Source organism: Xenopus laevis, chromosome 1S (assembly GCF_017654675.1).
Source record: "Xenopus laevis strain J_2021 chromosome 1S, Xenopus_laevis_v10.1, whole genome shotgun sequence".
NCBI lineage: Eukaryota > Metazoa > Chordata > Amphibia > Anura > Pipidae > Xenopus > Xenopus laevis.
This window is the reverse complement of record NC_054372.1, coordinates 161,126,414-161,150,804: the sequence shown is the minus strand read 5'-3', so window position 1 is coordinate 161,150,804 and position 24,391 is coordinate 161,126,414. Positions and strand designations below refer to the sequence as shown.

Genomic DNA, 24,391 nt, shown 5'->3' with positions numbered 1-24,391 from the left:
AGAAAACAAATACAATGTAACACAGTGTAACAGATAATAAAACTAAACCGTGTCAATTGTTAATTACAGGTGTATATTTTGGATTTATATTCAATGAGCAAAGAGGGAGTACTCTGTTATGGTGGTTAGATGGTGGTATTAGAGAGAAGGCCAGCATCCCCATACTTTCTTGGAGGTTGCCCCTTTGGTATAGATAGAGGAATTGTATACGAGCTAGATATGCTTCCATTTATTCTAACCATGGTTGGTGGATGGGGGGGGGGGGTCAGCTTTTTTCCAGAGCTGCGTTATGCATCTGCGAGCTTGGACAAAGCTCTGTCTTGTCTCCTTTGAACCATTAACAAAACCATGTACAAAATGTGTATGTAGGTTTAATAAATATCTAATGTATTTGGTTTGAGATTCTGCCTTTTTCAGCAGATTCAGCCGAATCCATGTGCCTGGCCGAACCAAATCCGAATCCTTAAAATCATATGACTTTTCATCACACAACCAAGGAAGTGACATTTTTTTCTATTTAACCCCTCCTGACCATAATTTGAATAAGCAAATTAAGATTGGATTCGGTTCAGTATTCAAATGAATCTTTCATGAGGGATTCAACCAAATCCCTAAATAGCGGACTTGATGTATCTCTAATCTATAGAATTATAAAACCCAGGATGGGATACAAATCCTTTCCTAGAGCAGGTGGTTATTCCAGGGTCCTGTGTGCAGGACTAGGCACATATCTAGCATCTATTGAATAAGCAGAGACCTGATACAGGGATCTCATCAGGAAACTTCTGTAACGCCTCTTAATTCAACTAAACCACATTATGCTGTTTTTGCAGCCACTGTATCTAACCACTCTCCATACGCTACATATTTATTGTTATTACAACTTACCCATCTTTCTATTCAGACCCTCCCCTATTTACAATCCAGTATTTTATTCAAATCCATGCATGGTTTGCTAGGGTAAATCTGACACTAGCAATCAGACTGCAGAAATTGTAAACTGGAGAGCTTCTGAATAAAAAGCTAAATAACTTACAAAACCACAAATAATAAAAAATTAAACCTATAGCAAATTGTCTCAGAATATCAGTCTCAAAGATTTTTCAGCATGAAGATGCATAACTGGTCTGCTCCAAAATTTGCCCTGCACAATGTAAGGAAGAGGATCAGAGGGGAAAACCCCTTATGGATATTGCACAGAAAGCAAAGTGGTACTGTGTGAATGCTGGGAAAAGCCACTCTGGTGCCAGTATTATGGTGTGCTCTTTTTATATATCAGTGCTATCCTTTGAAATAATTCTGACTGCAGGCACCTTGGGCAATAGGATCAAAGTGTGTCATTCTTTCTTTTGTGGAATGTTTTTGATATAGATATTGACTAATCTTGCTTGTTGTGACATTTACAGATGAATAGTATTTCTTAAATATTCAGTCAGAAACCTTCACCTATTTTAACATACTTGGGGACAAACATTTTCAGCATATTAGGCTGCTCCGTCTTGTAAATGTTAAGCATATTCTGGATGAAATAAGGTGCTGTATTGTTTTAACAAATATTCTTTTCAACTTGCAGGAATGATATGTTATTTTAAAGTTGTAGCAATCACTACATAACATGGTGTAAAGCTTAAACCAATATAAATATTTCCCAAGTAGGTTTTTGTTTAAAAATTGGACAGCATGGCCTTTTCTTATAAAGTTCATTATTTTTTAGCCCACACAGCAATGGTATTTAAAGTGTGTGTTGGAAATGTTTCATCCATTTTAACCTGCCCCTTTTTGTCCTCGTTTTTTTTTTTTTTTTAGCCCTGACCAGTTTGACCCCCTAGTAAAGCCATGGGTCTCACCTTATGGCTGCATTATTAAAAAAAAAATGTTGGCTTTTAAAGTTACCAGAACTATGTTTTTTTTACACCCTTGGTAACTGGCTGCTCTTTTCTAACTGAGGCAAAGTCTTCAACATTCTCACCTTGCCTCTTGGCAGGGGTGGCCCTGGTTATCTGTCAAATCTATGGCTTGGTCTGTGCTGCCTCTGTACTAATCACTTCTGGGCATTTTTGTATGCCTGATTTTTTTTTTCTCTTGACAAATATGTTCAGCTGTCTGTTCTTAAAGGAGAACGAAACCCTAAAAATGAATATGGCTAAAAATGCCATATTTATATATACTGAACTTATTACACCAGCCTAAAGTTTGTGACACTCACATGATCAGTGGGCTCTGAGCAGCTGTTTTATCAGCATTATATTGTGGCAGCTATATTATATATGTACAGTATATTGTGAGTGGGTTCCTAAGCTCAGAAAGTGAATCAGTAGAAAAGTAGATGTGGCATATGTAGAGGCACAGATAGGGCTGTTGGTACAGAAGCCCAAAATATAATGTGCAACATTTCTAGCCTACTTCATTAGTTAGGCTTTAGTTCGCCTTTAAAGGGGAGCTATTGCAAAAATGATAATTTAATATAAGCTTCATCATACTGAAATATATTTCTAAATATATATATATATATATATATATATATATATATATATATATAAATTCTGTATCATTTCTGATATAATCAAGTTTATATTCACTACCCCTCTCTCAGCATTAGTTTCTCTTCATTCTGTCATGCAGGAGTTGGGCGTCAGATAATTATTGACCGTTAGATCCTGTATCTTATAGGGGTTACTTTTGCCTAGAAGATATGTTAGAGCTCACTCTATTAAAATCACCAGAAATCCTGTCTCTCTACATGCAGAATTTGTGCAAAAGGCAGATATTTTGTTGGATTTTGTTTGTACTGTAATCAGTTATTTGAGCGAGCTCAAATACAACTGCTAGGAAAGGAAGCCTGTAAGATATATTGGAACTAACTGTCAATGAATATCTGACACCCAAATGCTGCTAGAAGACAGAATAAAGAGAAACAGATGCAGAGAGAGGGATAATGAAGATAAACTTGATTATTTCATAAGCGGTACAGAATTTTTAATCAACTATAAGTAGAAAGTTTCTTATTTCTTTTTTTTTTTAGATGCTTATATTAAATTTTAATTTTCGCTATAGTTCCTCTTTAATCATTTCTGATATCTTTTGTTTGGCACCAATACAGAATGTTGAATGTAAGACAATTTTATTACAGTTACACTTAGATTCATGTAAATCACCAGTGGTAAACCATATACATTGTCTAGTTGCCCAAAGTTGCCTTGTGAAGTTACTAATAACAGTTATGTGATCTGAGTTTCAATAGTAAGCTCTCTGACATTTTGCATTACAACAAAATGCTACGTCATTACCCTTACAGTGCAATAAAAACATTAAGTTAGAATGTTGAAGATTTGGCATAGTTCTCTCATATCCTTTCAACAGTTCTGCCCCTGCTTCACCCACTACTCCCCACACCACCTCAACAGAATGGGGGACCCTAGGCAAGTACCAATAATAGGTGACTTTATGAAAACCTGGCACTTTATGGCTTACATATAAATACTGACTGATACAAGTGGTAAAGAGGGCCCTGCTGATATAAAATCATTTTGTTCTGTTCTAGTAATCGTTAAATGAATCATGACTGTCATATTGTGGTAAAAATAGACATTCTTCTCAAGTGAAGTATATTTACAGATTCCGGATGACAAATGATATGTGAATTTATTTGAAGTTTGTTTTTTCCAAGTTTTTGATGTTACCATCCCTTGAGGCTAGCATCTTATGTAACACTGGAGTTATCTCATTGACATTGTAAGATATTGCTTTTTATAAGGAGGCTAAAATGATTACAAGAGACCTTCATTGTATAGTTTTCTTCTTGATGGGAAAAACAAGAATACTTCTGTGTCTGAAAAATGCTTTTTGACACAGTCTTTTAAAGTAGACATTCCAGTATTTATGAAGATTTGGAGAATCTGGTAAATTTTACATTAGAACTGTGGTCCCTAAACTATTGGGCTGGATTGCCTATAGCTGTGCTCCCCAACCAATGACTTGTGAGCAACATGTTTACCAACCCCTTGAATGTTTCTCCCAGTGGCCTCAAAGAAGGTGCTTATTTCCAGGCTCGAAGGCAAGTTTTAATCTCATAAAATCAGGTGTACTGCCAAGTAGAGCCTCCAGCAGGCCGCCAATCCACATAAATAGCCAATCACAGCCCTTATTTTGCACCCCAGGGACTTTTTTCAAACTGTGTTACTCCCCAACTCTTTTTATATTTGAATGTGGCTCATGGTTTAAAAAGGTTGGGGGACCCCTTCCCTAGAGGCTCAGATCAATTTTGGGAAGGATGCCTAGCAGTGGTGTAACTCCCGGGGGTGCAATTGGGCCAGGGCCCGCACCCCCGCAGAGCCCCCTGGCAGTCACGCGCCCACTGGAGTCGGCTGCAGCAGCACGGACGAGGGGGGGGGGGCGGTCTGCCGGCTGCACGGCTCCCACCTAGTTCCGTCACTGATGCCTAGCCTGTAAGCCAGTTATGGTGGCCATACACTGACAGATTCTGCATAGTGTCAGAAATATTGGCCAGTGGGCCTTATGGATGCATACTGTACAAGATGCCATATACACATGTGCTCACCTTCTTTTTGTTAGTTTAGGCTGACGGCTAAAAAGTCTGCACAAAGTGAAAAGAACCTGTGACCTTTCTTTAGTGCCTTATCTGCCAATACACCGTGCATCAGCCAGAATGCCTTGAGCGACATAGTTGAAATCAGCCAAAGGCCCACCCAAACAAATATTGGTATGTAGGCCAGGTTGAATGTGATACTTGTTCCTCTAGTCAAGATATAATTTAAAGCTCAACCTAAAGGTAACACACACTTCCTGCTTTATATAATTCTGCAACTATGTCTAAATTACTGGCACAGTGGTGTTTTAATGTATCCGTATGGCATATATTATCCATTATCCTTGGGACCCAGAGTTTTCCAGATATGGGTTCTTTCTGTATTTTGAAAAATCTCTCTTAGCATTACAGTTCTTCAGTAATGTTACTTTTAGGGCAATGACCTGACATGACGGTTAAAGTAGATCACTGCATATGCATCACATAGTCACTCCAAGTTTCCCTGCGACTACTTGATGCATATGTTGTACCACCAGGGTTTTGTCTTTTATGCCGAAGGAAAATAAGTGCTGGTGGCAAAATATCCAGGCTACCATAGCTCTTACAGAGCAATTGTAGCTCCTCTCACTAATACAAATAACCCCAACTGTGCAATTTATTTTAAGGTAAGTTTTTGGGAAAAATTAAAGCAGACCTGTCACCTACACATAAATGTTGCATAATGAAAGTTCTTTGCAAATGAAACATGGAACACACATTCTTTTTTTAATTACAAAATCCATACCTGTTATAAAGGTGTTTAAATATCTGAACTGTCAATCAAATATTATCTGCCCCGCCTCTAGAGGTGGGGCAGTCAATTACTTTCACTTTCCATTGAGCAATTCCTACATGTCACTGAACTCACATTCCCCCTTCCCTCCTCACACTCTATAATTATGTAGGGCACTGCCCATGGACATAAGGTCCCCCATTCTGGTGCATACACAAGATTTTGGAGTGATATACAATTTGTCTTAATAGTGAGCATACAGCCTTATTTGCAGGGAATATTTTTTCTTTTGGGTTATATTTAAGGGCCATCTCTATTTGGTGATCACAGTACCGCACCCAACAGGAGCTGTCAAAAGTAATTTATTTCAAACAAAAATATATACAATATGGACATATTAAGTTCAGCTTTTGTGCATATGTCTTGAAAGTTTCCAAAGAAACAGTACATCATTTTTATTTAATATTTTTGTTCAGGAGAATCATAAGTGCTTGTTTTGTATTTGGTAACATCCCTGTATACATTTACATGTTAAAGTATTGCTAGAGGCAATGCAATGTTTGGTTGTTGTAACCACTTCATACAAAAATATAAATACTTTATACACTCCTTTTAACCACCCATGTATACACCTTATATGAAGCAATGATTTTATTGTCTCTGGATATCTGCATCCATTCATGCTGAAAAAGGAGAAAAGGCACAGGTTACAAAGTAGAAAACAGATAAGCCCTGTAGAATACAGTTTATCTGTTTTGTGCTATCTAACCTGTGCCTTTTCTCCTTTTTCCCATTCTATTTAAAGATGAGCAATCCATATAATATAGGCTGTAAGCAAAGAGCAAAGAAGCACTGGTTTACAATCACTGTTCATTTTCTCTCTGGGCTCCAAAAATACATATTTTCACAAAATAAGAAATGAGGGGCTAGGGTCTGAATGAGTCATCTGCTAATTATTCCATGTGTTCCTCTGTTTTCTAGATTTGTCCTTGATACATTGCTTTTTAGTGTTGCCCTTTACTTTGTTTTTTCTGCATTCTGTAGTGTGCTACACTTTGTTACACCTCAATTAAGGCATTTCGGCTTCAAATGAAGAAGACATGAAAAGACTATATCTGTGCCTGGTTATTCCCAGCAGTCTTTTGTCTTTTTATCTCTTTGCACGCAATCCGCTGATCAGTGAGCTGACATGGGTTGCGTTCAGTCATGATACTTGCAGTTCAATTATCTAAGCTAGTACTTTAAGGGTTAGTCCACATGAGCAGATTCGGGGAGATTTAGTCGCCTGGCGACTAATCGCCTCTTCTGCCCCAAACTGCCTTTGCGTGTCCCCTATAATTTGCAGTTTCTACCTTTTTAAATAATTTTTTTGGGATGTTATAATATGCTGGGTGCACAAATTTCCCTTGCTCTCTTATCTTATGTGAACCAATTATCTTATCTTAATTAACAGTTTTCAGTACGAGTACCCTATACCTGCATAGTGCATTTGATACAGAAAACATAGTCTGTTTTAGCTTCAAACTTCCAAGTAGTATAAATGATTGTGCTAAACTGTAGGAATGCAATGTTTGCATAGGAAATCCTAGCTTTTTATATTGACCATGTATGCAAGCCCTAACTTAAAAGTATTACAAAAGCATAACTAGCTTAAGCAATTATCATATTCCATTTTTAGCTGAATGTACAGTATCTTCGTAGGGCAAGTGGGAGATATAAAGCCTCAGCCACCCATTATTTTTCAAGCCCAATTTGGTTGAAAAAAAGCTATAGGCATTTTAATGGAAAAGGTAACGTTTAAAAAAGTAACATCCAGCAGTATGGTTTTACATATTCATTGAGTAAAAGTATGATCAGAGTTTGTGTGTTCTCCCTATGTAAATAAACCTTTTAGAACAACCTGTACAGATTATCATGTCTGGATATTTTCAGTATAACATGGTCTATGCTGAAGTTTTAGATTGTATCACCTGATAAGTATTGACACATTTTGACCTTTGCAAACACGTAATACTAACTGATCTGCTATATCTATATATTCTGCAATCAATACTCTTTTATTCGATTTTATGCATCATCTCAGGTATAAATACCAGTGTCTTATCACAGAAACTAAGGAAATTACTTTCAAAAGCTTTCGCTGCATGCTAGTTTTAAGTGACCGCTAGCTAATTAAAAGCCCAATCTTCATTGTTTAGAGCTTGAGAACTGGGCTGGTTTTACAAATTTTACTTCCAAATATGTTAGTGGTTCCACAATGCAAAATAAAAGAGGTGAAAAGAGATAAAGGTCTGTTGTATTCTTAAAGTGAAATGCTTGTGTTCTGCAAGATTTGCATGAAAAAGTAATTCTGTATGTATATTCTTGCTCGCGAATATCTTTACTGTCTTATATTAAGCGACATAACATTTAGGCCATTTATTTAGTTAGAGCTGGGCAAGGGGACTAATATTATCAAAAGCTGAACTGAGATTTGACTAAAATGAGAGAAAATGTAATGATGATATATTGATGACAGTATTAAAACTGGAAATGTTTGATCTTTTGCTGATTGTTCGCAACGAAGCTTGTCTATTAGTGATGAGCAAAATTTTTCGCCAGGTTTCACAGCGAAAAAGACAACCATAGACTCCAATGGGTAAAAAAACGTGTTGCCCGTCAAAATAAAATCTGATACAAACTTTGCCACTCACTCATTTGCTGCATGCTGTAAAGTAGCATGGGAAGGAGAGGGGCCAAAGGCCTGCAAGTTTGTGGGCCCCCACAGAGTTTATTTTTTTGTGCTTGTGGGCCCAATGTGTTGATAGTACACTGCTGCTGGAAGATCTTCAAACAAGCATATATTTGCCCATCTTGGTCAGCCACATGGTGGGCAAAGTGGGGCAGATGAGCAATCCTCGTCACATAAGCAGACCAATAAGCTACTTCTAAGCATGCAATAAGTTACTAAGACTAGATATCAAATGTCAGCATAAAATTGTACTTCCCAGTGTTTCATGAGGTGATCCTAATTATAGCTAAAGATTCTGCTTTGCCTACCAAAACAATCCTATGGGGTTTATTTAACATTTAATTCATTTTAGCAGGCTTAAGGTATGGTGATTCACAATGTAAAAACATCCGTTATTTGGAAAACACCAGGCCCCACACATACCGGTGCTTCTACTTTTTCTAACTTGAAACTCTCAATAAGAAAAATTCTGAGTGGATTTTATACACCTCAACATTTTTTTTTTAAGCATTCAATTATGCGGATAGCTGAATTTCCATGCCTTGCAACCCCCCTATTGCCTCTGCATTACTTGTTGAAGTGTTAATTTGCATTGAAGCCTGTCACAGTTCCTGTCCTGCATTGCTCTTTTACAAACTATAATAAAGGTACCATGCTACTCATCATTATTTTTATTTATTATATGATGTATCATTATATTCTTCATGTTTTATGTTTTTCAGTACACTAGTTAAGCATTTTATTGCTGCTGGATAACAAACTGCTGTGTCTGGGGTCTCACGGTGGGATGAACAACTTGCTCAGAAATTGGGGAGAGAGAGACAAAGAGAGACTGTTCCAGTGAGTTCCTCCCTTTTTCATTGCTTTAGACTTAGAGGCACAACTATAGTTAGAAATGTATTTACAGCATGGACATGGATGCCCATTTAGGCTGACTGATGACGATGGGACACTTGATATAAATAGCTTTTTGTTCTGGATATTATTTTAGTTAAAGGAATACTGAAAGATTTCTATGAAACTCATAGGAACTTTGTATCGTATCAGTGAAGAGATGCTGCATGGCAAACCTTAATGAAGCCAACCGTCCAACACAGCTAAGGGATCTTCAGTGGCTGTTTCAGTCACGCTGGGCTGGGGGCAGAGCGATCCTTCCATAGGCTGAAGTCTTGTTTTAATCTGTAATTAGCCTATGGAAAGATCATGTTGCCCCCAGACCAGTTTGACTGAAACAGCCGCTGAAGATCCCTTAGCTGTGTTGGAGGGTTTGCTTCATTAAGGTTCACTGGGCTGGGGCGGCTTTGGGTTCTTTAGGCTGCAAATATTTGGTGTGCAGCGTCTCTTCACTGATAGGGACACGTTCCTATGATTTTTTTAGGAACGTGTTTGTATCGCTTTAAGTAAAACTATTACTATAAAATATGAAATTACCACCTGTTGACCTATGATCTTTCAGTTAGATGTACTAATAATACTGTACAAATAAGCAGCCATGTTGCACATGTACAGGACTTCCTTTTACTTAATGCACAGTTGGCCAAAAGGTAAATTAAAATTTCTCAAATTATTCTGTCTACTCGATTACAGCAGCCCAGCATTATTCACAAACCACTTCACAATGCCCCTCATCACACCATGTGTTTGATCCATGACCATATTTTTGAGAAACTGACAAATGTCTGTTGCTGCACAACTGCCTACCAACAATGAAATGTCAGCCATCTGTCACCAGCATTTATAGGTAGATTTCAGAAGAAAATGTTCAAATGCACGTTTTAGGGTACAAATCAGCATCTAACGGGTGGTTTTCATTCATTTCAATGGCAGGATGCTTTTGTTATAACCTTTAAAGATGCATGTTTGAAAGATTACACATATATTGAGCACCACCCACATTTTAAACATGTATAAACATGTATATGTGTTTTCGTTCAAAGAATATACCTTTAAAGAGCACCTGTTGGCAAAATAAAATTATCCCCAACCAAAGGTGCGGGCTAATAGAGTTGCACGCCGGTTGGGAGTAACAATATTTTTTTTTAATCCCCCCCCACCAGCGCTAAGGCACTGAAAGGGGGCCCCCAGTGTGAATGGCCATGACAGTTAGAGCACATGCACATAACGTGCTTCTGACATCACACGCATAATGAGCAAGTTGCAGCATTCGCTCATTATGCGCATGTGTGTGCCTCAACAAGGCTGCTTGAACCAGGAGCTACCTCCAGGTGTGGGTGGCCTATCGTTGGCTGGGCGCATAAAACAAACTGTTACCCCCCAACCGGGTTGTGGGCTCTATTAGCCCACACCTTTGTTTGGAGATAATATATTTTGCCAACAGGTGCCCTTTAAGTTGCATTTTATTTGGAACTGTAAAGTTGTTCATACACTGATAGATCCACTCTCCTGTTGAGGTCCCAAAACAAGCAGATTATTTGGCTACTGATGCAATGGGGGGGGGGGATTTATAGCTATCCATCAGTGGAGGACACTGTAAACAATCAGATTTTGCCCTTACATTACAGAATTTTCAATTATCCATATCTGGTCAGTTTGGCAGATTATTGACTCTTTCTGAATGGGTCAACTTGGCAGCTTTTATTGGCCTGTGTTTGGCCAGATTAAAATGTGAGTTACTGTACCCTTATGCAGTGCTAGATCCTATATCAGTAAAGTCTGTACACTGCTAACTAAATCAATGTTTGTGTCATTTGATTTGATATTTGGTCATTTGTGTTTCCAGTAAAACACTGTTGCAATACCGGTTAACAGTGGGAAATGTAGTTAACACAGAAGTTTAACACAGACTTATCAGTGTATCAAAGCTGTAGAATCTGTTGAACTCTGTGGGGAAGACTGTGTTACCAAGCAATTTATGGTGTAGCCACATAACTGCAAGGGTTAATATATTTGAATAAACGGGTATTATGCTGATTCCATGACACCTGAAAGTACCTGAACACTTAGTCAACTAGGCTGCATGAGCAACTGATACCAATTTCCTTTTAACAGGACTGGCTTAACCCAGTAGGTGTTGAGTGCTAGCAGTAATTCTCTTATTATCTTTTCAGTACAACTGCAATATGTTGAATCTGTTCTTACTCATAGAGCCTGCATTACATTTGACTTGTTCAGGCCAACAGCAGCTTACCATAAGACTTGGGGCAATAATGCCAAACTAGCCGAGTGCTTTTTGGAAGGGGTGGCCATTGGCAGAGCAGTGATGGCAGATTGAATGGGGTATGGACAGAAAAGGAGCAGGATGGGGGGCACTGAAGAAGGCCCAGAAGAAGAATTAATATGCACCACTTCAGTGGTGGAAACAATTTCTGTATTTCTTCCATTCCTCCAGAACTGCCCAAATCTGCATTAAGGTGAACCTTTCAATCTTCACATCAACCCTTCCCCTGTATTGGTTGGGAGGGCAAGGGGTCTGTAGTCCCCCAGAAATTCCAATGCCATTTTTAGAATAGGCTGCTGGCAGCTAGACGTGGAGCAGGCAGAGAAATGCTACCATTAGCATAATTTCTTACTAAAGTTGTAGCTCACCTTTAGGCTAGGGCCAGATGGGGCAGAAATCAGCAGGCCGATTTCAGCATTCAGCCCCTGACCACTAGCCGAATACTCTTCTCTGTTCACGCCTGGAAGCTTTGTGTCCATTCTGGTGCAACACATTCAGTGGATATTGGCACCAAGTAGTGAGGTTTTTCAAATTTTGTACCGAAATCCACCAAGCCTGCAGAAGAGAAAGGGGCAGCGGATTTTGGAGGCAGCCAGTCTCCTCCAAATACTTTTCCACCAGTAAGGGTAAGGTCACACTGGGCGTTTAATTGCCTCGTCTTTGCGGCGACCAATCTCCCCGAACGCCTTCCCTCACTCTGCGCTGGCTAAAATGAAAAATTGCCGGCGCTAATCTCAAGCGGCAATTCATTTTCCGAAGTTGCCTCACGAGGAAACTTTGGGCAACTTCGGAAAACCAATCACCGCGTGCGCTTATCGGCGGCGCTTTTTCATTTTAGCCAGCACAGAGTGAGGGAAGGTGTTCGGGGAAATTGGTCGCCGCGAGGCGATTAGTCGCCAGGTGACTAAATCTCCCCGAAACGCCCAGTGTGACCTTACCCTAATAAAGTAAATAGCTGGTGGTAAAACATATGCAAGGCAACTTAGTGAAGCAGAAACAAGGCATATGTTTTCTTCACCTGTGATTCACTTCATCTCCTCATCTACCATTGGACTAATAAAGCACTCATTCAGTTATAAGCTGCTGCAACACTATATACCCAGGCCTCTAAGCAAAATGCAGGGGGTGGCTGCCTTATTATTAGTAGCTTCACATGTAGGTTTATAAGTGGAGGCTGCAGCATATCATAACTGGATTCTATTGTACGTTGGCCCTGGTTTAGCTTTGGGAAGCCTCAAAGCAGTGTGCAAAGCCGCCCTCACCAGTACCCGACTACTGTAATGGCTGTGGGAAAGCCGCCCAGTGTTGGCAAACCTTCCTCGTGTGAATAAATAAATCCTAACTGGCAAACTAATTTCACTAGCGAGTCGGCAAAAGAGAGCTATTCGGGGTGTGTTGTGGCAGTCTCATTTATTATTGTGAGGGAAGAAGCGGCTGCTGCCAAGGACTAGTCTTGTGGGCGCAGAATGAGAGACAGAGCGCGCTTCCGCCACCCCGCCCCCTTCTCACCTTCAGCGCTAGTGCGTTTGGGTGTGTTTGACAGGATCATGTGACCGCCGGGAGCGCGCCTGCTGTACAGCGTTCAGGAGCAGGATGGAGAGCTCCGGAGCCATGGTGCTGCCGACGGGGTAGGTGCACTGCACAATTCCACATAGATCTCTTTATTAGCGCAAAGAGACTCGGATGGCCGTGTAGTAGCGCATAGTGATGGATACCGGCGCTGTCATTATTTTGTGGGTTTGTAGCTGAGAAATCCTTGAGAGATGGTGGGGGGTTCAGTCCTCTCCTTCCATGATCAGCTCGCGTCCATTGTAGCAGCCGAGCAGAAATGTAAAGACTTCTAGATGCAGTACAGATGCAGTATAGATGCAGTGTTGTGGCTCAGTGGAAAGCCTCTGGCTTCGGTACAGCCATTGGCAACAAAGGGAATGTAGCATTGCGCTGAGTGCTGCTGCTGCTGTCACTGAACAAAAGCTGCTGATGCACATCCCAGCTCTCCTCTTTGACCTATTTAATGTGTCTGTCTTGTCTCCAGCCAATTGCTCTTGCCCCTGCTGCACCATCATGTTTATTGAAAAATAGGAGTCTAATAGAATTACACTGTGCAGCTAAGGAATATTCCTTTATGGATCTGTTCAGATCATCTGTTTCATGAGGATAGATCATCGGGTTCATGAGGATAGTTTCAGTTGCTTTTAATAATAAAATATGTGTGTGTGTGTTCTGGAGGTTGCTCAGAGTTGTGCCTCTACAGTTGAAGCATCTCTGGTCCACTGTTTGTGTTGCAAAGGAAGCCATTTCTCTTGTCACTCCCATTTTGCTACATCCCCCAACACATTAGACTGCTGGTTATTTATCAGAGATTTCCCTCTTGATTATCTGTAAGCAGAATTTTCAACATTACTGTTTCTAAGAATGACCATGGTGCAAAAAAAAAGGTTGAATATTGCCTCTTGCTGGTTTATATTTACAATATGCAAACTAAGTGGCAGCAATGGGAATTGACATTGTAGAATATAGCTGCTTGTTATATTATTTTTCCACTAAAAAATGTACCAAAAAACCACTGGAAGTTGTTTTTGGCTGATGCACGTTATTTCTGTATATCGCTGTACAAATGCATGATGATGTGTTGCTGCAAGCAAGGAAAGGCTAATTCTGTTTATTCTATGTTGCTATTGTATATTTGGTAACTGAATACAGTAGAGGATTCCGCTTTGTTCAAGGCTTGATTCGTTACCGTCCATATCTGTGCTTTATTACATTTTCTATTTACCAATGGATTTTCCTGCATTTCTGGGCACAAATTGTAGGTTTTTCTCACGTTTATAACAAGCAGAAATGCATATGCCTATCCACAGGATAAAAAAATCATATATAAATTTATACCTTTTAAACATGCCAACCATATACCTACAGTAATCTCCAAATCTGACATATCTTTCTATGGAAAAAGGCAGCTGAATTTCAGGGATAAGATTCACTATTTATTGTAAATATGAACTTGGTGGCCTGATTTTAGAATTGCAAAAACATATCTGCATTTTTATGTACTCAAACCTATTAATAGTCTAGTTGGAACAAGCTAGTTTTTGTGTAGCCTAATCATGGCCTAACCAGTGGTCATTATTGCCTGTACAAGAAATAGGGCCACTCTCAGTGTTTCTCAATTTTTTAATTGAAGGATGTCCCTTTAAAGGAGAAGGAAAGTCCTGTTCTACTTGGGGCTGGCAAAAGTTAGTCACCCCCATGTGTTCACATTTATATACCTGACACCCCAGGCCGGTACACCTATCAGGAGAAAACTGCACCTGCCTGGGGTTATTCCAGCAGGCACCATGGAACGATCGTCTTCCGGCTTCTCTCTTCTCGGGGGGTGCGCATGCACAGTAAAGCGAAAAGCTTAACTTCAACGAAAAAGCCGGCTATTTTATTCTACTGCGCATGCCTCTGCCCCCGGAATTTTCAAGAAAGAAGAAGCCAGAAGATGATATCCGTGGTGCTCGCTAGAGATGCTGAGAGAGGGATAGTGAAGATAAACTTGATTATTTAAGAAACAATGCAGAATATTTACTTGATTGTATTTAGAAAGTTTCTTATTTCAGTCTGACGAAGATTATATCAAGTTTTGATTTTCGCGATAGTTCCCCTTTAAACATTTGCTTTTACATTTTAAGCTGATTTCTTGTTGGAAGAAATCTGTTAGGTAGGTGACACAGTTCTTACACGGCCCACATCCTTTCTTGTTATTCTGCCTGTCTTTTAGTGTTTTTTAACAGTCGTGGATTTGTGGTGGTGATTAATTCAAGTTTACTCATGAGGAAATCCTGAAAATCTGCCCCCCCTGAGACCCACTCTAGACAAGGACTCCTTTTTATTACACAAATCTTCATCTTTGGCTTTTTGTCCAATATTTTTTCTCCACGCTTCAGTACACTCTCTTCTCCATGTGTATATTTAATTGTTGCATGTTGCATCACTGAAAGCATTTAGAGCAGTATGGGGCCTGTTATGCAGAATGCTCGGGACCTAGGTTTTTCCTGGATAACGTATCTTTCTGTAATTTGGATCTTCATACCTTAAGTCTACTAGAAAATCATGAAAACATCAACTGAACCCAATAGGTTGGTTGTGCATCCAATAAGGATTAATTATATCTTAGTTTGGATCAAGTACAAGGTACTGTTTTGTTGTTACAGATAAAAAGAAAATTATTTACAAAAAATTTTGATTATGTGGCTAAAATTGAGTCTATGGGAGACGCCATTTCCATAATTCAGATCAAGGATCCCATACCTGTAAATGTTTTCAGACTCTGTAGTGAAATTTCCTTCTGCAACAGAAATTACAGGTATAGGATTGGTTATCCTGAAAGCTTTGAATTATAGAAGGCTGTCTCCAATAGACTCCATTTTATCCAAATAAATAATTTAAAACATGATTTCCTTTTTTCTGTAATAATAAAACAGTACCTTATACTTGATCCCAACTAAGATATAATTACAGTAATTCTTATTGGAGTCAAAACATTCTTACTGTATGTATTTAATGTTTATTTCATTTTCCAGTAGACTTAAGGTATATAAATCCAAATTACAAAAAGATCCATTATCCAGAAAACCCCAGCTCCCAAGCATTCAAGATAACCGGTCCCATATCTGTATCAAATCTAAATCAAATCTAGGGTCTTATAGCAGAGTCCCAGATATAAAGGAACAGTAACACCAAAAAAGTTGTGGTGTAAAGTAATGAATATATAATAAACTGTTACCCTGCACTGGTAAAGCGTACTTCAGAAATGCTACTATAGTTTATATAAATTGGCTGCCCCTATTACTACATAGCAGCTTACTTATGTAAACTATAGTAGTATAGTTTACATAAGTAAGCAAACACACTGCTTTTTACCAGTGCAGGTCGAAACTACTTTATATTTTAATTACTTTGATACACATTTTACATCGTTCCTTTAATGCGGGGCCCATTCAGAAAGGTTAATGCACAATTTAGAGGGCTGCTCCTTTTAATTACACCACCACTGAACACATGCTGTACTTTATTCATCTGGAAAGTGGTGGGGAAGGGATAAAGTGCAGAAATGATGGCGGCTTGTGCCTAAATTTTGCACCTTGCACCCTTACATATGTATATGAGTCCTACGTGTATGATCGAGGCACAGGTCATTAATTCTGTTTGGCAAAACTGGTGACAAGCAGTACTTGAATTAACTACAGGAGAACAATATCTGCTGTAGTTTTTTCCCAATAACAGTCCTGTTTCTTTGCATGTGCTAGAGAAACAGATGTAAATGCTTACCTGTTGACATTTTAAAACCCGTCTGGTAAGATAAAGGATAGTCAGTCTGTCATTTTGGTTCCATACATGTGTCTAGTTGGCAGCTAATTTAAACCACTGGGCACTTTTTACTGCCATGACCAGGTCAGAAGAATAGTGGTGACGAAAAAGATCATCTATGCCCCAAATGAATACTTGAGCAACAGTTTATATCAAATTAAATGGCATATTAAAGAATCTTACCAAACTGAAGTATATATGTAATTAAAAATTGCCCTTTTACATCTCATGCCTTGAACCACCATTTTGTGATGGTCTGTGTGCTGCCTCAGAGATCAGCTGCCATATTAGCTTGGTGTGACATCAATTCCTGCTTGAGTCTCTCCCTGCTCACTCATAACTCTGGGCTCAGAGTACATAAGGGAGGGAGTGAGGAGCAAACTGAGCATGCTCAAGCCCAAGCCCTTGAGGTTTAAGCTGAAAACAGGAAGTCTGATACAGAAGCCCATGTGTACACGGAAAGAAGGAAAGAAATGTGGTGGTTCTTTTGACAGAGGACTCAGCAGCATTACTTTGAGGGTTTACTGGTATATTTATATAGACCTTTCTGATAAAGCTTACTTAGTTTTAGCCTTTTTTCTCCTTTAAGTAATATTGGTTGTTCGTACTATTAAATAGCTACCTCCAGTTTGAATTGCCCTTGGCTTTGTGTAATGGAAATCATGATTTTAGTTTATATTTCTTTTTCTCCATAGTTTTCTTAAAAGTCTTTCTTAACTTTCAGTTATAGTCTTGTTTAAGATGCAGTTGTCTCGACCAATAGAAAATGAGGTAAGCTGTGGCCAGTCTACCTGTTGTGCTATAAGCACCTTAGCGCAAAGCTCACATTTAGCCACCACTAGGAGAACTGCAACAGTCAAAATCACCTCTACCTGCAGAATTTCAAGTTATTGGGAAATGCTCAGCCAGTGGTGGGAATTGCTTGGGAAAGCAAACTATTACTCAAGTTACAGATGACAATAGTCTGCCACAGATCAATGCTTTTCCACTCCAGATAAAGCAAAGTGCCTGCTGCTGTGTAAAGGTATTTTTGTTAGTGTGGTTTTCCCGAGAACCCATTGGTTTGGAATTATCGTTATTTATTTCACATTTTATTTACAATAACTGTGGGTCAAGAGTTTGTCTTTTGTGTATTCCTTAAACTGTGGGAGAATGACCAATACTACTATGTGATGAGGTAAGCGGAGCCTGACCAAATGTTTTACCTGACTGCAAAGGGGGCCTGGAACCAAAAAGTTATCTTTGGTTTAGGGTAAAGCAGTTCTTCAAGAGAGTAGGGTTTGGGAGCAAGTATGTCTCGGCTCCTAACTGATGCTTCTTACTACATTGTGCCACAGAGCATCCAGTATTCAGTAGAATAGGAAGCAGCAGATGTTTTAATTTTTGTTCTGTCCAGTTTTAACTGTGGTAATCAAGTAGCCTGTGTGCCATGTGCATTAATGTATTCCTGACTTAGCTTCCAGATTTTGCATTACTCAAGTTCTTCAATGCATTCGCTGCTTTCTTGCTAAAGCCCTCATAATATTCTCTCAAAGCTCTCTGGTAGAATAACAAGCATACTAAAATGTTCCAGGTCTTTATGGGAAGTTGTTAGTATGACTTTCTGAAAATTCACCAGAATGCATTGAAGTCTATGGGTGACAATATTATTTTGACGTGCAACAATTTATTTATTTATTTTTTTTTGGACTCGTGACATTTTTTTTCTATGGGTGTTATTTTCTTGGCGCAACTAGGTGAAAAATTTTGCTCATCACTAGTAGAAAACACTTTTTAAAATGCAGGATAGCAGTACATTTATGTATGTAGAGGGTTGGCTTTGATATTTTTGATTATTGACCCTTCAAAAACAATAAGGATGGCACTGGGAGCCCTTCAAAGTTGCCTCACAAGAAAACTTCAGACGACTTCAGAAAACAAAGTGCTCCAAATGCCACCCCGTCGGCAATTTAGATTCTAGCCAGCGGCAAGGCTCTTCGGGGAGATTAGTCGCCCAAAGAAGAGGCGATATGTCGCCAGGCGACTAAATCTCCCCTAATCTTAGGGTGTGCCCTTACCCTAAGAGTTTTCTGTGTCCTGTTTCTCATGAACAGTCTGATAACATGACTATCATTTTGGCAAAAGCAACAAAGTTTTACCCGCTAAAGTATTGTTTTGCCACAAATCTCTTGTGTTTAAGGCTGTGCCACACATCACCAGCCTAGCATGCCTTTAGTCTTTTATAGTAGGGGTCTCCAACATTTTTTTTTACCCGTGAGCAACATTCACATGTAAAAGCAGTTGGGAAGCAACATAAGCATGAAAACATTTCATGAAGGTGCCCAAGGAACAGTAACGGCAAAATATGAAAGTATTTTAAAATAATTCTATTATATAGTAGTGTTGCTCTGTACTTGAAATGCTGATGTGTTTGCTTCAGAAAATCTACAATCGTTTATATAAACCTGCTGCTGTAACAGTGGGGGCAGCCATTCCACGGTGAAAAAAAACAGAAAAGGCACAGGATACTTGGCAGATAACAGATAAGCTCTGTAGTATATAATGGGATTCTTCAGAACATATCTGTTATCTACTGTTTATATAAACTATCGTAGTGATTCTGAAGCAAACATGCCACTGCAAGGCAAAACTACATTATGATTGAATTTTTAAAACGCTTTCATTTTTTGATGTTACAGTTCCTTTATGTGATGTGATTGGCTATTTGGTAGCTCCTATGTGGATTGCCAGCCATCAGGAGGCTCTGTTTGGCAGTACACTTGGTTTTATGAAAAAAAAACTTGCCTTCAAGCCTGCAATTCAAAAACAAACACCTGATTTGAGGCTGCTGGGAGCAACATCTAAGGGGTTGGAGAGCAACATGTTGCTACTGGCTGCGAATCAATGCCTTACTGATATGGAATCCTTTATCTGGAAAGCTCTGGGTTTTGCAAAGGCCCTTTTCCTCAGACTCCATTTTTTTTTACTATGGAAAGTGCCATTTATGGCCCTATAGCACAGCCACAAGCAAAATCTGACAGTGGCCTGCTTACTTCTTGCTAATAGGGTTTATATACACACCAGGAGCCCTGTGGCAGGAGATAATGAACCTGTAAGCGAGTAGCACATTCAAGGTATCTTAAGGGTAAATACACAAAATAAAAGATTAATACAATACATTCAGCTCTTAATATTTTCATTGGGAAATTAATATAAAGAAAAAAAACATGATGTTATAGTGACCCTTTAAGAACGTTTAAGTCATGCTGATGCTCTCTGGTAAAAGTCAGTCAGAATACTTTTTTTTTATTTTTATTTTTGCTAGCTGCCTGAATATTCTCATCAAAACCTGAACCCCGGCTTTAATTGCAGTACAATTTGTGTAGCTCTTTAGATGTTACTTTTGAACATTTATTTTATAGATTTTTTTCTTCTTTGCCCTAGGGGTGTTCTTCACAAATATCTCCCCGCTTCCGCTGATAGAAGGCAAAGCTATCCACTCTTCAGGGCAGAGGTTAAATCTAGATTAAAGGGGTTGTTCACCTTTAAATTAACTATTAGAATGATGTAGAGAATAATATTCTGAGACTATTTGCAATTAATTTTCATTTTTACATTTACCATACAACATACACAAAAATCCTAGACCGCCAATGCCAGTAAGAGTTTATGCATTATGATTTGGTGGAAGTATACTACTGTAACCACACTATAGTCATGTACATGTATGCTTTGGGGCAGTTTGAGGGCAGACAGAAAGGGTATCAATGGAAATGCAATCTTGAAGGAACAGTAACACCAAAAAACAAGTGTTTTAAAGTAATGAATATATAATGTACTATTGCGCGCTGCACTGGTACAATTAGTGTGTTTGCTTCGGAAACTCTACTATAGTTTATATGAACAAGCTGCTGTGTAGCCATGGGGCAGCCATTCAGCAGTGAAAAGACACAGGAGATAACAGGTAAGCTCTATAGTATACAATGGGATCCTTCATAAGTTATGTTATCTACTATGTATCCTGTGCTTGAAAACCTGCCCCCATGTCTACACAGCAGCTTGTTTACACAAACTGTAGTAGTCTTTCTGAAGCCAACACAGCAGTTTTAACAGTGAATGGAAACAGTACATTGTATTGTCAATCCTTTAAAACACTTTTTTTTGGTGTTACTGTTCCTTTAAGTCATATGAGGAGGACAGTTAGATGAAACAGATTAAGTGATAGGCAGACAAAAAACTTTAATAGGCTTAAAAGATTTTTAGCCATGCCAATCTCAGAACACAATGCTGTGTCTAAGTGTAGACTGACTGGTAATTTTTGTTATTTGGAACTATTTAAATGCCTGAATGTAAGGCTTCTGGCCCAATCCAGGCATGCTGACACTACACACACTGAGATGAAAATTAAATAATATACAATACCCTAGGGATATCAACCCAGTGCTAAAATTAGTTAATTAAGGTAGCACTTTGCTGTTAGGTATTTAAAGTTCAGCTGTGAAACATGCATATAGAGATAGTTTGACAACAATATCTCCACTAGAGAATATCTTTTCTAGAGAAAGCCTTTACAGTTTTGCAATCAGCCATTCAGAGTGCTGTTGGCTTCACTCATTTAATCGCTTTATTGCTAATCTGTGGGATAGCAAATGTAATTTAACTTCTGTAACTTTGTCATCAAGATTCACTGGGAAAACTACATTAGCAAAAAATGAAAATGTTCATAGGTGACAGCATGCAGCCCATGCGAATGTGTATTATCCGTTTGATGTTGGCAGATTTCTTGAAAAAGACTTTAATTGTAATATGTAGAACACCAAGTGTAGAATGCAGACAAAGTGTAGATGATTCAGAATACAGTACTCACTGGACTAATGAAAACCCAACAGTGAAACTTCCAACACCTGCAACTGAGGATTTCTTTAGGCCAGACTGTGCCCCAGAGACAGTGAGGGGGATGCAATGATATTTTCATCACACATCTTATGCATAGGAATACTGCTACAGCTGGATAGCAAAAATTACTTTAAGGCTTTAAAGCAATACTGATCTCTAAGGAGAAAGCCCCCATTCCTGTGTGCAATCTGCTAAATTATTTTCCATGTAACATCTCTGATGCTCATTCTGGAACAGTTCCGCCCTTCAAGGGATTTGCTGACTATACTGCAAAATATTCCTAAACATTTGGGAAGTCTCTGGGCGGCACTGTCTTCATGCTTTGGAAATTCCTGGCATGTTACAGCAACCCACTGTAACTGGCAACTATGCCTTCTGATGGAAAACGCATGCTTATCCAATTCAGCAACAGCCAGCAAGAGTAGATGGAGAATACATTCCTGTAATTCCCTGTAAGGCTTTTTTTTTTCTTGCTTTGACTTTTTGTCAAAATATTAGCCCATATGATAGCAGATATTTACAAGGACAATTTTCAGATTAAAGGGGTTGTTCACCTTCCAAACACTTTTTCTGTTGTTATTTTCAGATTGTTCCCCAGTAATAAAGACTTTTTTCAATTACTTTCCATCTTTTATTTTTTACTCTCTGCTGTTTCAGTCTGGCAGCTCAGTAATTCAGGTGCAGATTCTAAACTGCTACAATTTTGCAACATTTAGTTGATACATTTCTCAGCAGTATTTTTGGAATATTAGCAACTTATTGTATCAATTATAACAGCTGCCTGTAATGAAACCCAGCGATTCTGCTCAGCAGGAACAAATATAAGAAATGTATCAACTAAATGTATCGATTTAGAACAGTTTACAGGGTCGGTGACCCCCCGAGCTGCTTTAGAAAGGTGAAAAGTTAGAATTACACTTCAATTTTATAAAAATTGTCACACATAGAAAATAGTAACAAAAAAAGTCTTTATTTCTGGAGATCAATCTGAAACCGACTAAACTGAAAAAAGTGTTGGAAGGTGAACAACCCCTTTAAGTTGTGCCTTATTAATGATCAGAGACTTTTCTGAATGTCATGATGTATAAAAAGCTAGGTGATATTCAAATGATGGTATTGTGTCCACGTTTACTATATATAATTCTTATTAGTTTAGAATTTTAATCCTGAGACATACTTCTGATTTATATGTACTATATGGTTTCATTTTGTCACATGCACTTTAAGGGCAGAGACACATGCTCAGACAAATCTCCTCTTCGTTGGGGCGACTACTTTCCCCGAACTGCCCCCTCGCCTTCCCGCAGCTAGAATGAAAATCGTCGGCGGGATGGCACTTGGAGTGCTTCGTTTTCCGAAGTTACCTCATGAGGAAACTTCGGGTGACTTTAGAAAAATGAACCGATCTGAGTGCCATCCCTCCGACGATTTTCATTCTAGCCGGCGGGGAGGCAGTTCGGTGAGATTTAGTCACCCCGAAGAAGAGATTTATCGCCAGGCGACTAAATCTCCCCGAATATGAGCGTGGGCCCTTACTCTAAAATGTATTTGAGCCCTTTTTTTAATTGAACGCAGCCATCTGGTTGAAAGATTTATTTAAGGGTAGTGGCACATGGTAAGATTTGTTGCCTGTGATTTTTTTTTGACGCGGCTGCAATAAACAGACCTCCTGAAAATGCCTCTCCATTTCCTCCCTGATATCTGTGTAAAGATCTGCCCTTTTTCTAGCATTCATATTCTCTGTGCAATCGACTGCTTTCTCTGTCATGTCTGACTCATGCACTTTTAATTGGGACCTGACTCCTATCTGTGATTCAGCTCTATAGAAATGTTCTTCAAAGCTTGAACTGTTCTAACTGTCTCTGTTAGCAAAGATTATTCCATATTTTTGCACAATTTTTTGTTCTGCCTGACTCTTGCTTCGGCCATTCATATACATCTCTCTGTTCTCCTTCTCAACTATATCTCTTCACCTGGCCCTGCTTTTATACCATGTAATACAAGTCATGGGGCCACATGCTTAACATCAAAGCAGCTTATTAATGACTCAATACTTTAGCTGCAATTTATCTTGTATTTGCACCTTGTTCTTCTCTTCTTTAATCATATCCAGGATTAAATATTATTCTGTAGTATAATCCCTAATTATCTTAGTACTGTGCTGTCCAACTTTTTCCACTTAAGAGGGTGCTTCCACATTCTACATTCCACATTCCAGCTTCAGAGTATATTTAATTAATGTTATATCAGTCTTTTGACTATATAAGAAGCCACTTTTAATCTTTTGACATGTAATGTTAAAATAAATGTTGTACTTTAAATGTCAGTGGTATGGTATCCTGCTTGTGTGTGTTTTAATCTCATCAGATGATTCATGATTAAAATGATTGTTTCACAAGCACTGCTGTTTCTGCCACATGGTGATTTCTATGAAATGTTTCACATTGCTGGCCACTGAGACAGCAGTCAATGAAGTGTTACTCAAAATAAATCCAGCGAGAGGAAATCTGCTGGAAATTAAGTAATGTTTTCTGGCAGTGATGTATTCAGTGAATACAATATTTTTTTTTTTTTTTAGCCATCGCTAGAATGAGTTTTTCCCCCCTCTGTTAATGCTGTGTGACAGTTTTTGGAGTAGAGGAGCCAGGCAAAATATAGTGCCCTGGAATATAAGCAGAATACCCAGAGATCCCTGTCAGATTGGGTTGCCCAGAGCTGTTCCACATAGTTTAGACATACACATATAATTGAAGAGGATTTTACGCATGCACACAGATAATATTACGTTTGTTTAAAAATCTTAAAAAGGGACATGTGCCAGTGTTCAGTGGAAACGGTTTTTAATTTAGCCCTATGCTGTTAAACAAGAAACGGGTAACTAGACTTAATGTAAAATTAAGGTCTTATAATACAATATGGTATCCAGTATAAATA

At 38.8% G+C, this 24,391-nt stretch overlaps 1 protein-coding gene across 6 annotated transcripts in view; it reads left to right on the top strand.

Annotated features, from left to right (window-relative positions):
• Positions 1–24,391, top strand: part of apc.S (adenomatous polyposis coli S homeolog) — a 67,159-nt gene that overhangs the window by 7,455 nt on the left and 35,313 nt on the right. For 3 of the 6 annotated variants that reach the window (XM_018244324.2, XM_018244323.2, XM_018244328.2), the window contains exon 2: positions 8,772–8,889. The exons of 2 other annotated variants lie outside the window; for them this stretch is intronic. The gene's annotated coding sequence lies outside the window, so the exon portion shown is untranslated. Of the gene's footprint in view, positions 1–8,771; positions 8,890–12,762; positions 12,856–24,391 lie in introns of those variants that run through there. One more of the 6 variants, XM_018244326.2, reaches the window with a different exon arrangement.